This window comes from Pseudonaja textilis, chromosome 3 (genome assembly GCF_049901715.1).
Source record: "Pseudonaja textilis isolate UNSWEBS1 chromosome 3, rPseTex1.2, whole genome shotgun sequence".
Classification (NCBI taxonomy): domain Eukaryota; kingdom Metazoa; phylum Chordata; class Lepidosauria; order Squamata; family Elapidae; genus Pseudonaja; species Pseudonaja textilis.
In genome coordinates, this window is record NC_141992.1 from 139915351 (window position 1) to 139928705 (window position 13355).

Consider the following 13355-nt stretch of genomic DNA (forward strand, 5'->3'; position numbering starts at 1 on the left):
CTTTCCCTTTTGCAATTTGTTTATTTGGTTGTTTTCTAGTTTGTTATTAAAGCCTACAGATTGGCTAATGCTACTGCCAAGAGGAAGATGTACTATGTTGGTCTTTGAAAGGCTGCGGTCTGTTTTGCTAATAACGCTGCCAAAACTGATCAACTTGCCTTGCTGCCCACAAAGTTGTTTGGAAGTTGGTCTGCTATCTCAGTTTTGAGCATGCTTTGAACATCAACATTCAACATAAAAAGTTGTTGAGGTCTCCTTTCTGTTTAGAATGGTAGCCTTTTCATAATGATTGAACAAAAAAAAAGGAAAACCAACTCTGTTTATGAAATTGTGGAGCTTTTCTTAGGAAAAGGATAATGCATGGAAATATACAAAGGGTAAGAAAAGAAAAGAAATTCCATTGTTAACAAACTGAGAAATATATACCTGATCAGAATTACAGCTCTGGTATAATCAAACAGGTAGTTGTTTGCATCCTCGCAATCTGATGATATGAGAAATTTGTCCACGCTCATAGTGACATATCTGAAATATGTATTACCTCTGCAAGTTTTTATTTTGTAAAATGTTGGCTGCAGCTAAAATATTGTGAGTTAAAGTCCTTGAGGCTGAGAATTAAGGATTTTATCCTCTCTGAGAAAGAAAGAAAATATAAACTTGGATTTTATAAAACGGGTTGACTTATTTTCACAATTCACAATATCAATTCCTTACCTGAATGCTAGTCAACAGTCTGGTTGGGCAGACGTGGAGCATATAAAAAGCTGTTAGTAATCATTTAGACTATCGGATGGCTTGGAGCAGGGATACCCTATGACTTTGATCCCTTTCAGGAAAATTCTCTGGTTACTGTGTTCCGTCTCCATATTCTCTTGCTTGGTTGCTTAGGTGTGGAAGAGTGCTAGAAAATAATGTGTCCCAATAGCCTATGAAATTTGTGGTTGATTAGTTGCTGGAAGGAAAAGGGTACTTTCCCAAGGTGCCTACTTAGACCTATTGCCTTTCTGCTATTAATAACAGGAGACAACAGCAATCTGGAGAACAATTGCTGGGAAATAGGAACCTCTTCATTCTTAATGCTTGTTGGTCTGATCACTAATGGGAGAAGCAACAAGCTGTAATAGAGTCACTGGAGAGAAACATAGAGATGATATAGGTGAATGTGTATATCAGCTACTGCAGTCTTCAGTAACCCATACAGTATCTGATGGGAAACGTTAGTCTAGACTTAAACATATTGATCATTTTTGGTTTAGAATAGGTAAACTAAAATATGAATAGATTTTAGCTATGATTCAAACATGTAGTTTTTAATGTACATGCCTTGAGCTTTCTGAAATGTTATGTCCTTGGAACTCTAGGAGTTCTCACTCAGGTCCATTCACTTTGTGGGGGCGTTTTTCCCCCTCACTCATTGGTTGGTTCTCCCCAGCAGCCAGCTATAAAAGCAGGCTGCGGGGTCCAACCAGTTGCTGATCGCTGCGAGCCAGTTCCAGGCTTGGCAAGCACGGTCAGTCCTTTATTGCTATAATAAAGTATTGTTGCACTCATGCTCTGGTTCAGCCTCTCATTTCCCAAACTTAACACTGGCGACGAGGGTGGGATGGCTACCAGAAGCACCATGCAACCACTGAGTCACTAGCCGCCGATCCGCAGCCAGAGAGAGCGGTCAGCAAGCAACGAGAGCGAACGCTGATCCGCCGACAGAGAAAGCGGTCAGCAAGCAACGAGAAGCGAGCGCTGATCCGCAGCCAGAAAGCGGTCAGCGAGCGATAGTAAGAAGCATCTGTAGCCGCTTGTTAGCCCAGCTACAGGAAAAGTGAAGCGCTGCGAGCCGCAGCCGCTCGTAGTTTAAGGCGCGAAATTCAAACGGCTGTCATTTGAATTTCAAACCTAAAAGGTACAGCGCGGTGCTGTAAGTCAAGTCACTGGCGCCCACGAAGGCGCAATTTCAAAACGCTGCCAACGGCTGACAGCCTAACCTCGTGTTTTGCCCAGAGAGAGAGAGAGGATTGTGACAAAGCCTCCTCAGAGCTGAAATCACTTGCCTACCACAGGCACTAGAAACTTGCTGCTGCCCCAGAGAGATTTTTTCCACAGATTCTACAACCGATCTTATCACTATGAATTCCAATCCAGTCTTCCCAGCGTTCAAACCGGATGAGGAGAAGTGGGAATCATACAAGAACCGCTTTAACCATTACATCGACGCAATTGGGCTGGCTGATGCTGGGGAGCACCGGAAAAAATCATATTTCCTAATCTACTGTGGAGCCATCGTCTTTGACACTGCCACAGCTCTCGTGGCTCCACGTGAGTTAAAAAACGTTCCATGGTCTGAACTGTTAGAAATCCTTACTAACCATTATTCTCCCAGACCTTCACAGATTGCCAGGCGATTCACCTTCCGTATGAGGAAACAGTCAGACAAAGAGACCATCAACCAGTACATGGCAGCCCTCAGGACAGCAGCACTCCATTGTGGGTTTGGAACCTACCTGGAGGACATGCTCCTCGATCAACTAGTCTGCGGGGTCAAGGATCTACACCTCCAAAGGCGCCTACTCGCTAAGAAGGACCTCAACCTCGCACAAGCCGTCGAGGAGGCCCTGGCAGCAGAACTGGCAGCACACTCAGCCACCGAAATCCATGGCCCAACTTCCAAGCTAACGACAGTTCCAGTCCACTCCGAGGAGGTAGTAGCAGAGGAAGCCCTTAGTGATGAAAACGACATCCACCGCCTCACCAACTCCAGGCATCCGCAGGTAGGAGCCAAGCAAGAAAACACCGGTCCACCCAAGCACATCACCCTGTGCCTAGCCTGTGGTGGATCTCATCCGAGGGCCACCTGTAAATTCAAAGGAGCCACCTGCAACACCTGCCACAAAAGGGGACACATCGCGAGAGTCTGCCAAGCCCCTCAAAACTCAGCACAAAGGCACCCCCACTTCTCACACTCTGGACCTCAGAGGCAAGTATTGAACTGTCGCACTCACCACCATGCTAAACACACTTGCCATACCATTAGTAAAATCTCTCTCTCCGTTTTGTTAGAAGGTAAACCGTGCCGCATGGAGGTTGACACAGGGTCAGCGCTCTCAATTATCTCGTGGAGCACCCTCAAGAGGCTACAGCCCAGCCTATCAACAAGCCGGCTCCAGAAGTGCCAGTTTAGCCTGAAGGACTACCAGGGAAGGTCATTCCTGTAATCGGCAGAGGCAAGTTCCTTGTCAATTTTAGAGCTTTCAAAGGTCACCTACCTCTAGTGGTAGTTAACGGCAATCTCCCCACATTATTGGGGCTCGATTGGTTTCCCCATCTCGGCCTAGGGCTAACAGGAGTCCATGCTGTCTCAACCTCTGACACTGACTCCTTATTCGCTGATTACTCAGATGTATTCAGCGATGAGCTGGGGTGTTATAACGGTACCCCTATCTCATTCTCAGTCGACCCCCAGGCAGTCCCAATCAGGCTAAAACCGCGCAGAGTCCCATTCGCTATTCGGCCAAAACTAGATGCAGAATTGGATAAACTATTAAAACAAGGGGTCATTGAGCCAACAGATTTTGCCAAATGGGAGACGCCCATTGTCACACCCCTCAAAAAGACGGTAGCCTGAGAATTTGCTCGGACTACAAGACCACAATTAATAAGTTTTTACAAGTTAGCGCTTACCCAGTGCCCGTCATTCAGCATTTATTGCACACTTTTGAACCTGGCAGCATTTTTGCCAAATTGGACATGTCTCAAGCGTATCAACAGTTCCCTGTTGACAGCCAAACAGTGGAACTCAGACCATCGTCACCCACAGGGGTGCTTTCCGGTGCAAGCGTCTCCAATTTGGCGTAAGTGTTGCCCCTGGCATTTTCAATCCCTCATGGAGCGGATTTTGCAGGGCCTCCCTGGTGTAGTACCCTACTTCGACGACATCTTAGTCTCGGCCAGGGACAGACCCCAACTCTTCCAGAGAGTTCGAGCAGTGTTAGAGAGGTTCAGACAGCATGGCCTCAAATTAAAAAAGAAAAATGTGCCATTGCCACTAAACAGGTGGACTTTCTGGGTTATAAAATTGACGCCTCAGGCATCCACCCCCTGGAGTCCAAGGTTAAGGCAATTCACGAGGCACCCACTCCAACCTCCAAAACTGAGCTGCAGGCCTTCTTGGGGCTATTGAACTTTTACGCGTCCTTCCTGCCCCATAAAGCATCAGTGGCAGAACCCCTACACAGACTGTTGGATAAAAAATCACCTTGGCACTGGGGTCACAAAGAAGACTCTGCTTTTCGCGCCGTCAAATCACTACTCACGTCAGAGGCGGTACTTATTCAGTTCGACCCCAACCTTCCATTAGTGCTAGCAGCAGATGCATCCCCTTTTGGAATCGGGGCAGTATTAAGTCACAGGCTCCCCAATGGCTCCGAGGCTCCCATTGCTTTTTTCTCCAGGACGCTCTCTGCAACAGAGCGAAATTATAGCCAGATCGATAAGGAAGCTCTAGCAGCTGTTGCAGCAGTGAAGAAATTTCACGAATTTCTCTTTGGCCATTTTTTCGAGCTGGTCACGGATCACAAGCCTCTCCTGGGTCTACTAGCTGGGGACAAACAGACCCCTCAAGTCCTTTCTCCTAGAATGACAGAGATGGACCCTTTTCCTAGCGGCCTACTCGTATAGACTCATACACCGCCCAGGTAAAACATTGTCCCACGCTGACGCTCTCAGCCGCTGCCCTTGCCGGCTCCAGCTGAAGACCCTGCTCCAGTCCACGCTATTTTTGAGGTCACCCAATTGGACCTCCCCATCACTGCCCTTGACATCGCTGCTAAAACCAAGGCAGACAAAACACTCGCCCAGGTACTGGACTGGGTGAGGAGGGGTGGCCGGGTGGTGATGTTGAAAACAAATTTACACCTTTCAAGACCCGCCTGCAGGAATTATCCAGTCTGCAGGGCTGTCTGCTGTAGGGCACTCAGTGGTCATCCCGACCTCACTGCGTACCCGAGTTCTGGAGCGTTGCATGAGGGGCACCCTGGCATCGTCAGAATGAAGGCATTAGCACGCAGCTACGTATGGTGGCCGGGCCTCGGCGAGGACATCATCAGATGGGTAAGCTCCTGCAACCCCTGCCAGGAATCCCGTCCAGCTCCTCCTATTGCCACCCCTACTAAGTGGGAAAGCGCCAGCGCTCCATGGTCCAGAATTCACATCGACCTAGCCGGCCCATTGCATGGGAAAATGTTCCTAGTGGTCGTGGACTCCTACTCTAAATGGATTGACGTGGCACAGCTATCCACGACCACCACACTTGCAATTACTAAGGTATTAACTCGCCTGTTTGTAACACATGGGCTGCCCGACTCCATTGTTTCCGACAATGGCCCACAGTTCGCATCAGCCGAGTTCAGCCGTTTCGCTGCCAACCTGGGCATCCGCCACATTTTCACAGCCCCATTTCATCCTGCCAGTAACGGATTGGCTGAAAGAGCCATCAGGACCACCAAAGAAGCCTTGGCTAGGTTCAGCAAGGATGACTGGCACCACAAACTATCGCGTTTCCTGATGAGCCAGCACTCAACTCCGTGTTCAGTCACCAATAAGTCCCCAGCTGAGCTCCTGATGGGCAGGCGCCTGAGGACTGTATTGGACAGACTTCACCCACATTACTGCCCTGACTCCCCCCTCGCTTCCACATCGGGGGTTAGACATTTTATCTTACAGGAACCCGTATTCGCGAGGAACTTCGCTGGAGACCCTCTGTGGATCCCGGGCGAGATCGTGGCCATCACCGGACCCAGGTCATATCGAGTCAGACTGGAGGACGGCCGAGTATGGAGAAGGCACCTGGACCAGCTGCGTAGGCGTCACAGCATCCTCGCCAGCAGTGACCCAGAATTGCAGACCGGAGCGAGGCCTCAGCATCAACCCCACATCAGCATCAGTCCCGGTGACCAGCTTACGCCAGCAGCCATTCCGGGGGATCCGAACACGGACAGCGGCATCCAGATGGCTGACCAGTCTGAACCCGTCAACGGGAGCACGTCCCCAGTGACCAGCCCTACGAGTCCCGAACCAACCCGATCCGAGGGGCGTGTTAGTGACTCCCTACCGATCCTGCCTTCCCCTACAGACTCTGAACTGATAGACAACCCACCAGAGTTGCGCCGTTCTGGGCGCCAGCATAAACCTCCTGTCTACCTCAAAGACTATGTGTGTTCGCATCCGGGGGGAAGGGGTGTTATGTCCTTGGAACTCTAGGAGTTCTCACTCAGGTCCATTCACTTTGCGGGGGCGTTTTTCCCCCTCACTCATTGGTTGGTTCTCCCCAGCAGCCAGCTATAAAAGCAGGCTGCGGGGTCCAACCAGTTGCTGATCGCTGCGAGCCAGTTCCAGGCTGGGCAAGCACGGTCAGTCCTTTATTGCTATAATAAAGTATTGTTGCACTCATGCTCCGGTTCAGCCTCTCATTTCCCAAACTTAACATGAAACTTTACCAAATTCAGAATAGATAAATCAAACTCTTTTCAGCATGTATATGTAGCATTCATGTGCATAGTTGTATGTATACATATCAGTTTCGTATGTATACATATCAATTTTGGTATATTCATGCATATATTTGTTTAGTCCCATTTCAATACAATTTTGCAGATTTGGAAAGAAGTGGAAATCAATCAATTTTTATCATAACTCCCCTTACATTTGCATGCAATTTTGGTATCTATGTTTTTAAAAAAGCTGGAAAGAGCATCTTAAAAGAAGAATTTTGTTTAGTTTGAAATTTCACCCAATTTGCATCTGTTTTCCAAGTTAGTGTTACACTGCCCATTATTTGCTCCCAAAATAAAAAAAATTACAGGATTTGACCTATCAGAGGAATGCATATAAAACTTGTCCAGTTCCTTGGCTTCATGTGACTAAAACTTAGGGTATAGAATAATCGGTCATTTGAAGGGGAAAGTAAACAGTGAAAAGCAGAGAGGTGATGTCTTCATTGTAATTCCACATTGTAGGTGTTTTGTTTGTTTGTTTGTTTGTTTTTTTGCAGCTTTGGATTGACTTCTCCTTTATGGCAACATCAGCCATTAGACATCCTGAAAATATAAATCTAGTCACACAACAAATACCTTTAGTACTCTAAAAGATCCCCAAACAAATCCTCAGTAGCATGCCGGGTGTCATCAAACCTGAGTGGTCCATTATTCTACACTGCATTGTCAATCACTTTATCTTGCCTGCCCATGTGGTTTTCTTGGTAAAGTACAGGAATGGCTTACCATTGTCTTCTGTGAGGTATGAACAGAAGATATATAGTTACCATTATAAAATGATATATATCTCCAAAAATTTTCTGAAGCAACTTTGCTCCAGCAACTGGTGCCAAACAGATGGGCCTGCTTGCTTTAACTGGGCAGCTGGAATGATCTCATAACTACAAGGGACTTTACTATATCCCCCATTCCTGATGCATCAGCTTAATTAAAGGAGATAGCCAGTCCAGTACAGTTCCACATTTGAAATGATCTGACCAATCTGTTTTCCTCCAAGACCATAAAATATATTAGTGATATAAAGAGTGACTTCAGTATTTTGTGTTTCAGATTTCCTCACTCATTCCTGTTTACCAGATTGTTGTCTTCAATGGATAAAAACATTATAATGGCAAAGGAATCAATAATAAGGAGGCTTCTCCACACCCTCCATCTGGAATCTTAAAATGGTCTCAAATTCATTACTGGGGCCTTGGCAGTTTCATAGCTGCTGAGATTTGCCTTCAGTTCAGTCTATACTTGAACCTTAGTCTCTCCTTACTGTTGTAATTAATTTCTCATCTCAGTGCCTTTTGGCTCCCACACAGAACTCGACTGTGCAATTTATCTGTGGGTCAGAGCTCACTGCAAAGGCCTTGCCTGAAAGTCGTTTCACACTGCTACAGCTTCATCATGTGTTTCTCTCTCTTTATTTGACTTATTAGAGAACACATTTAATGACTAAAGCATTTAGATGCTGCTCCCACGTGCCAGCTACAATACAATAACTAGCAGGGATGGAGTCTACTTGTTTTATCTCATACAGCTCTATCTTCAGACTTCCCTCCTCCTCCTCCTCTTCCAAATGTCTCTTAAATGAATCCTGCCAGCTTCTTCCCCTTTCTATTTTTTCCTTTCCTTCCCCTCAGGGTAATTCTAGGTTGGCTTGTTCTTTCAATTTCTCTTTGAGAAATGTATTCCTTGATGCTGAATTCATTTTCTATAAAACTGAATATCATTAGATGAGGTAATTTCTTTCCTTGCCTGATTTTTGTCTTTAATTAAAGAAAATGGGGTGCATACAGGAGATTGATTCCATGCAATCAAATTGAAATGGCTTTTAAAAGAACGCCATTTAACCTAATCGAAACATCTGAGGGACCCACAGATTTCATATGGTTGCATTTCTCCCACTGAAAGCAATTGCACAGGAAGGCAATGGGGGCAAGCCTGCTTGCTGTTTCTTTTTCTTCTCTTTAAATACTTTAAAACATAGTAGAATTGTAATGTCCAGTGATCTGGGCTGGCCTGGGTACTTTTTCTCAAATCAACCCAAAGACGGTTTTATTGCAGGAGACAGTGTTCTGTACAACAGTGTTCTGTACAACAGTGTTCTGTACAACAGCACAGAGAAGTTGGCATAACTAAATATCAGATTCAGAAGCTGACAAATGTAATGCATATGGCATTATTAAATTATTTTGAAAAACACATGGGCTTAAATGACTCAATTTAAATCATTTTCAGAACTCTGGTAATACCAGAAAATTATTAAAGTCCATTCATTAAATTTAACTGTAGACTTTACAATATACATACACACATATATACATATACACACAAAATTAAAGATTTGGATGGGTTGAGATCATGCATATGCAACATTTTTTCAAATGTAATGCTATTAGAAAAACTTCATAAATGATAACCTCACGGTGGAACTCCCAATGTTTGGAGGTACATCTAGTATTGCCTCTTAAACACCCCACCAAACACCTATGCAGGAAGGTTCTCCTTCCTGAGGAAAGTTCATAATTTCATTGTTTTTTCAAATAGTTGATTGTTATAAACCACCTTGTGCTTGTAAGACGAACAGTGGTATATAAAGGATAATGTTGGTAGTAACAATCATTCTTCCCAAAGGCTGGCTTGTATATCTTCAGAGAATTTTGTAATTATTATTTTTTAATTATTTTTGAAACAAACAAACACAGACAAAACATAAAAAACATAAAACCATCTTCCAGTTATATACATACAGTGTATCAGTTGGTTACAGATCTTTTGTGCTATCCTTGTGTCTTCACTTTCAATTTGTATAGGTTCTCACTTTATCAATCCAACATATATTTATACATTATCAATTACTAATCATTCATTTGACTAAACTATTATTCCATCATTTTATACAAAATATTCTAAATTTTATATGAATTTATATTATGCATTCATCCAATGGTTATATATTTTTATATTATATTCTACATCATTCTACTAGTCTTATATTATGAAATTTCCTAATATATTTCATTACCATGTCTTTTTGTCTAACCATTGGTAAAATAAATCCCATATCTTATAAAATTGTTTGTCTTCTTGTTCTCTAATTTCAAATGTCAGTTTACTCATTTCAGCACAATCCATGATTTTCTTAATAACTTCCTCCTTCATAGATATTTTTTCATTTTTCCAAGTCTTAGCAAATACAATTCTAGCCGCTGTTAAAACATTTACAATCAAATATTTCAATTCTTTATTATATATTTCTGGTATAATTCCCAATAAAAATATCTCTGATTTAAAGTCTATGTGTTGTTTTGTCATTATTTCCAACCATGTGTGGATTTTTGTCCAATATCTTTTTGCATCTGAGCATGTCCACCACATATGGTAATATGAACCAGGTATCAGATGACATTTCCAACATTTATCCGATTTATCCTTGAACATTCTCACAATTCTCATCAGGGTAGATACCATCTGTAGAGAATTTTGTAATTTTTGAAGAAGCTTCAAGAAAAACATCTGAGCTGTAGTAGCTGAGATCAATACTCTACTCTTTTCATATGTGTATGGAAGTCCACAATCTGAATATGAAGGCAATATTTGCTTCTACTGCTTCTTCTTTTATACCATGATACTCAGATGATCATTGTTATGAACCTTGAAGATGAAGATAATGATAGATAGGTGGTGTGTGTGTGTGTGTGTGTGCATGTGTGTGTGTTTGTGTGTTTCTGTGTGTGTGTGTGTGTGTGTGTGTGAGAGAGAGAGAGAGAGAGAGAGAGAGAGAGAGAATTTTACATAAAATTAGAAAGCAGAAAAACAAAAACAGAAAAAGGAGATATAAAAGAACACAATAAAAAAATGAAAGATAAAAATCCAAAGAAGTGACTTCCCATTTTCTTTTCAGGAGTTACAAGCATACTAATCACATCTGCATCTTTCAAAATTACATATTATGGTCCCCTTCTTCCCATAAATAAATCCTTTAAATCAATAAATCCTGGTGATTTATGAAGAAGATGATAGAGGTGTGTGCAGAGGTGGTATTCGGCTGATTCTGAGCAGTTCTTGAGAACCGGTACCGGAAATTTTGAGTAGTTCAGAGAACTGGCAAATACCACCTCTGACTGGAGATTTTATAGTATCCTTCCCCTGCCATGCCCACCAAGCCACACCCACAGAACCGGTAGTAAAAAAAAATTGAATCCCACCACTGTGTGTGAGAGAGAGAGAGAGAAAGAGAGAGAGAGAGAGACCGCTTGATGATACTTTAGCCATCTGAGAACTTCTTGGGTTTGTAAACTTTCCATATCCTGTTTCTACAATGAAATGATCACCCATACTTTTCTTCAAAAATCAATTGCTATAATGAAGTTTGTGATGGACCAAGATTAAAAAAAACACAAAAATCTGTTAGCTGCACATGAATGGAAGCTTGTTTTTGCATATCTTTTTGGTCTCATGAAAGATCTTCCTCCTGCCCTGATAACTATGTATACACGTATAGGAACATTTGGTGCTGTGGAAGTATAACACAGTTTATTTCTTTGAATTGCTTCATTTTTAAAATAAAATCTCTACCCTCATCTTGATACATCCAAATTCTCATGGGAGTTGAGGAAAGCTTAGCATTTTCAAATCTCTGCACCAAGTACTTTCAATTCATGTAAAATATATCTTCCATTCTTTTGAAACATTCTGCTCTGTCTGTCTGTCTGTCTGTCTGTGTGCGCGCGCGCGCGCAATATGTAGGCAGAAGCATATTCTTAAGGAATAGATGAAGAAGTGGTATAATGTTCAGGGGCTATAAATGAATGCATTGCAGCAGCTGGCAATAAGTCAATTTGTTTAGTTCTTAACTCCAAGAAAAACAGACCTGGTTGTGTGACTGAAAATGGTTATTACAAGATTATATATGATGGCAGTAAACACAGGCAGGGTTCTTTAATGAATAGCCTGGGCTGAATGCTGCTTTCTGTAGTTCTTCAGAAATTTACCAGGTGCTCATCTGAATAAAATAGAAGACAACAAATGGATTAATATGACATGTTTACTTCCTGGAGCAGATCTGCTAATTGCAGCTTTGAAGACTTACAAAAAGTTCTATCACTTCCTATTTTTTACCCATACAAAATGATTCATGTTGTCAGTTGTTATATATTAAAGATGAAACTTGGATGGAGTTTTTACACTTTATATATGCCACTAAAATGCTGCCATAACAACATTTCCATGTTGAATTCTCTTTCCCAAAATATAATAATATTTAACTGCATAGCATAACATTATCGTAACTGCTTTCTGAAGCTAGAGGAAATTCAGGAACAGTAGATATTTCCATAATGTTATATGGGTAACATAGAGGTGTCATTTTCATTTATGCTCTGCAGTAGAATTAAACAATGATGAATTTTAAAAGTGTTTTTTTAGTGCAAATGCAAGATATGAAGGGAGAGGAACATACTGTAGTTGAACAGCAAGAGTTCGTCGCAACATCAACAAGAATATGAATTTGTGAACAGTAGCACCATGCACCATGAGTTTTGGGAGAGGATTACAGATGTGCCTGGTAAGGAACAATTTGGATTTTCTACTTCGGGCACAAAAAGGTAATGGGCTGACTTAACTGATTTGCATGTTCATTGGCCAAGGTGAAGTAGCAATGACAGGCCAAAATAAATCACCTTAAACTTCCAAGATCTCAGCTTGCATTTATTCTCTGGTGGCATTTAGACTTAGCAAAATTAGTGTGTGCCTCATAATGAGATCCAATCACCAAGTACAGCACAGCTTTGGAAAAATATGGGATCCAGATGAGTTGAACTGCTATATGTAATAACATATGTGCATCCAAGGAATTGTTATTTTGTCAGATGGAGTCTATGCTTAAGGAAAGAGTACAAACCACTTTGAATTATCTCCATATAGGATTCAGAAGCCAACAAGGCCAAATTAAAAGCAAGCCATTCAAAATATGTTTCCTAAGTACTTCCTTCTTTTTGTCTCTGGCCATGGGCATCGTTCTCTCTTCTAGGTCCTGCTACTTCATGTTTTCATACTGGGCCTATTCATACTCCATTTTTATTCTTCTTTCAAACTTCCAAAATTCACCAAAGAATTTTTTTTCCAGAGGGAAGGAATAACAGAGTAGGAAACAACCTTGGAAGTCTTTTAGTCCAACCTTCTGCTCAGACAGGAAACTGTCAGTGGTGGGATTCAATTTTTTTTTACTACCGGTTCTGTGGGCGTGGCTTGGTGGTCATGGCAGGGGAAGGATAGTGTAAAATTTCCAGTCAGAGGTGGTATTTGCCAGTTCTCCGAACTACTCAAAATTTCTGCTACCGGTTGTCCAGAACTGGTCAGAACCTGCTAAATACTCTGAACTCGGTATCGTTTGAGACAAATGGTTGTTCAATGTCTTCTTAAAAACCCTCCAATGTTGGAATGGAGTCATTCCATTGAGTAATTGTTCTATCAGGAAATTTCTTCTTGGTTCTAGATTGGTTCTCTCCTTGATTACTTTTCATCCATTACTTCTTATCATGCCCTTTGGAGAATAGGTTGATCCTTTCTTTTTTGTGGCAGCCTCTCAAATATTGGAACACTGCTATGATGTCACCCTTAATTCTTATTTTGATTAAACTAGACATACCCATTTCCTGCAATTGTTCTTCATATGTTTTATCCTCCAGTCCATAATCATCTTCTCTGCATTCCTTCTAGAATCTCAACATCCTTTTTATATCATGACAACCAAAAGCTGATGCAATATTCCAAGTGTGGTCTTACCAAGGCACACTTACCAAATGGTACTAACACTTCTGA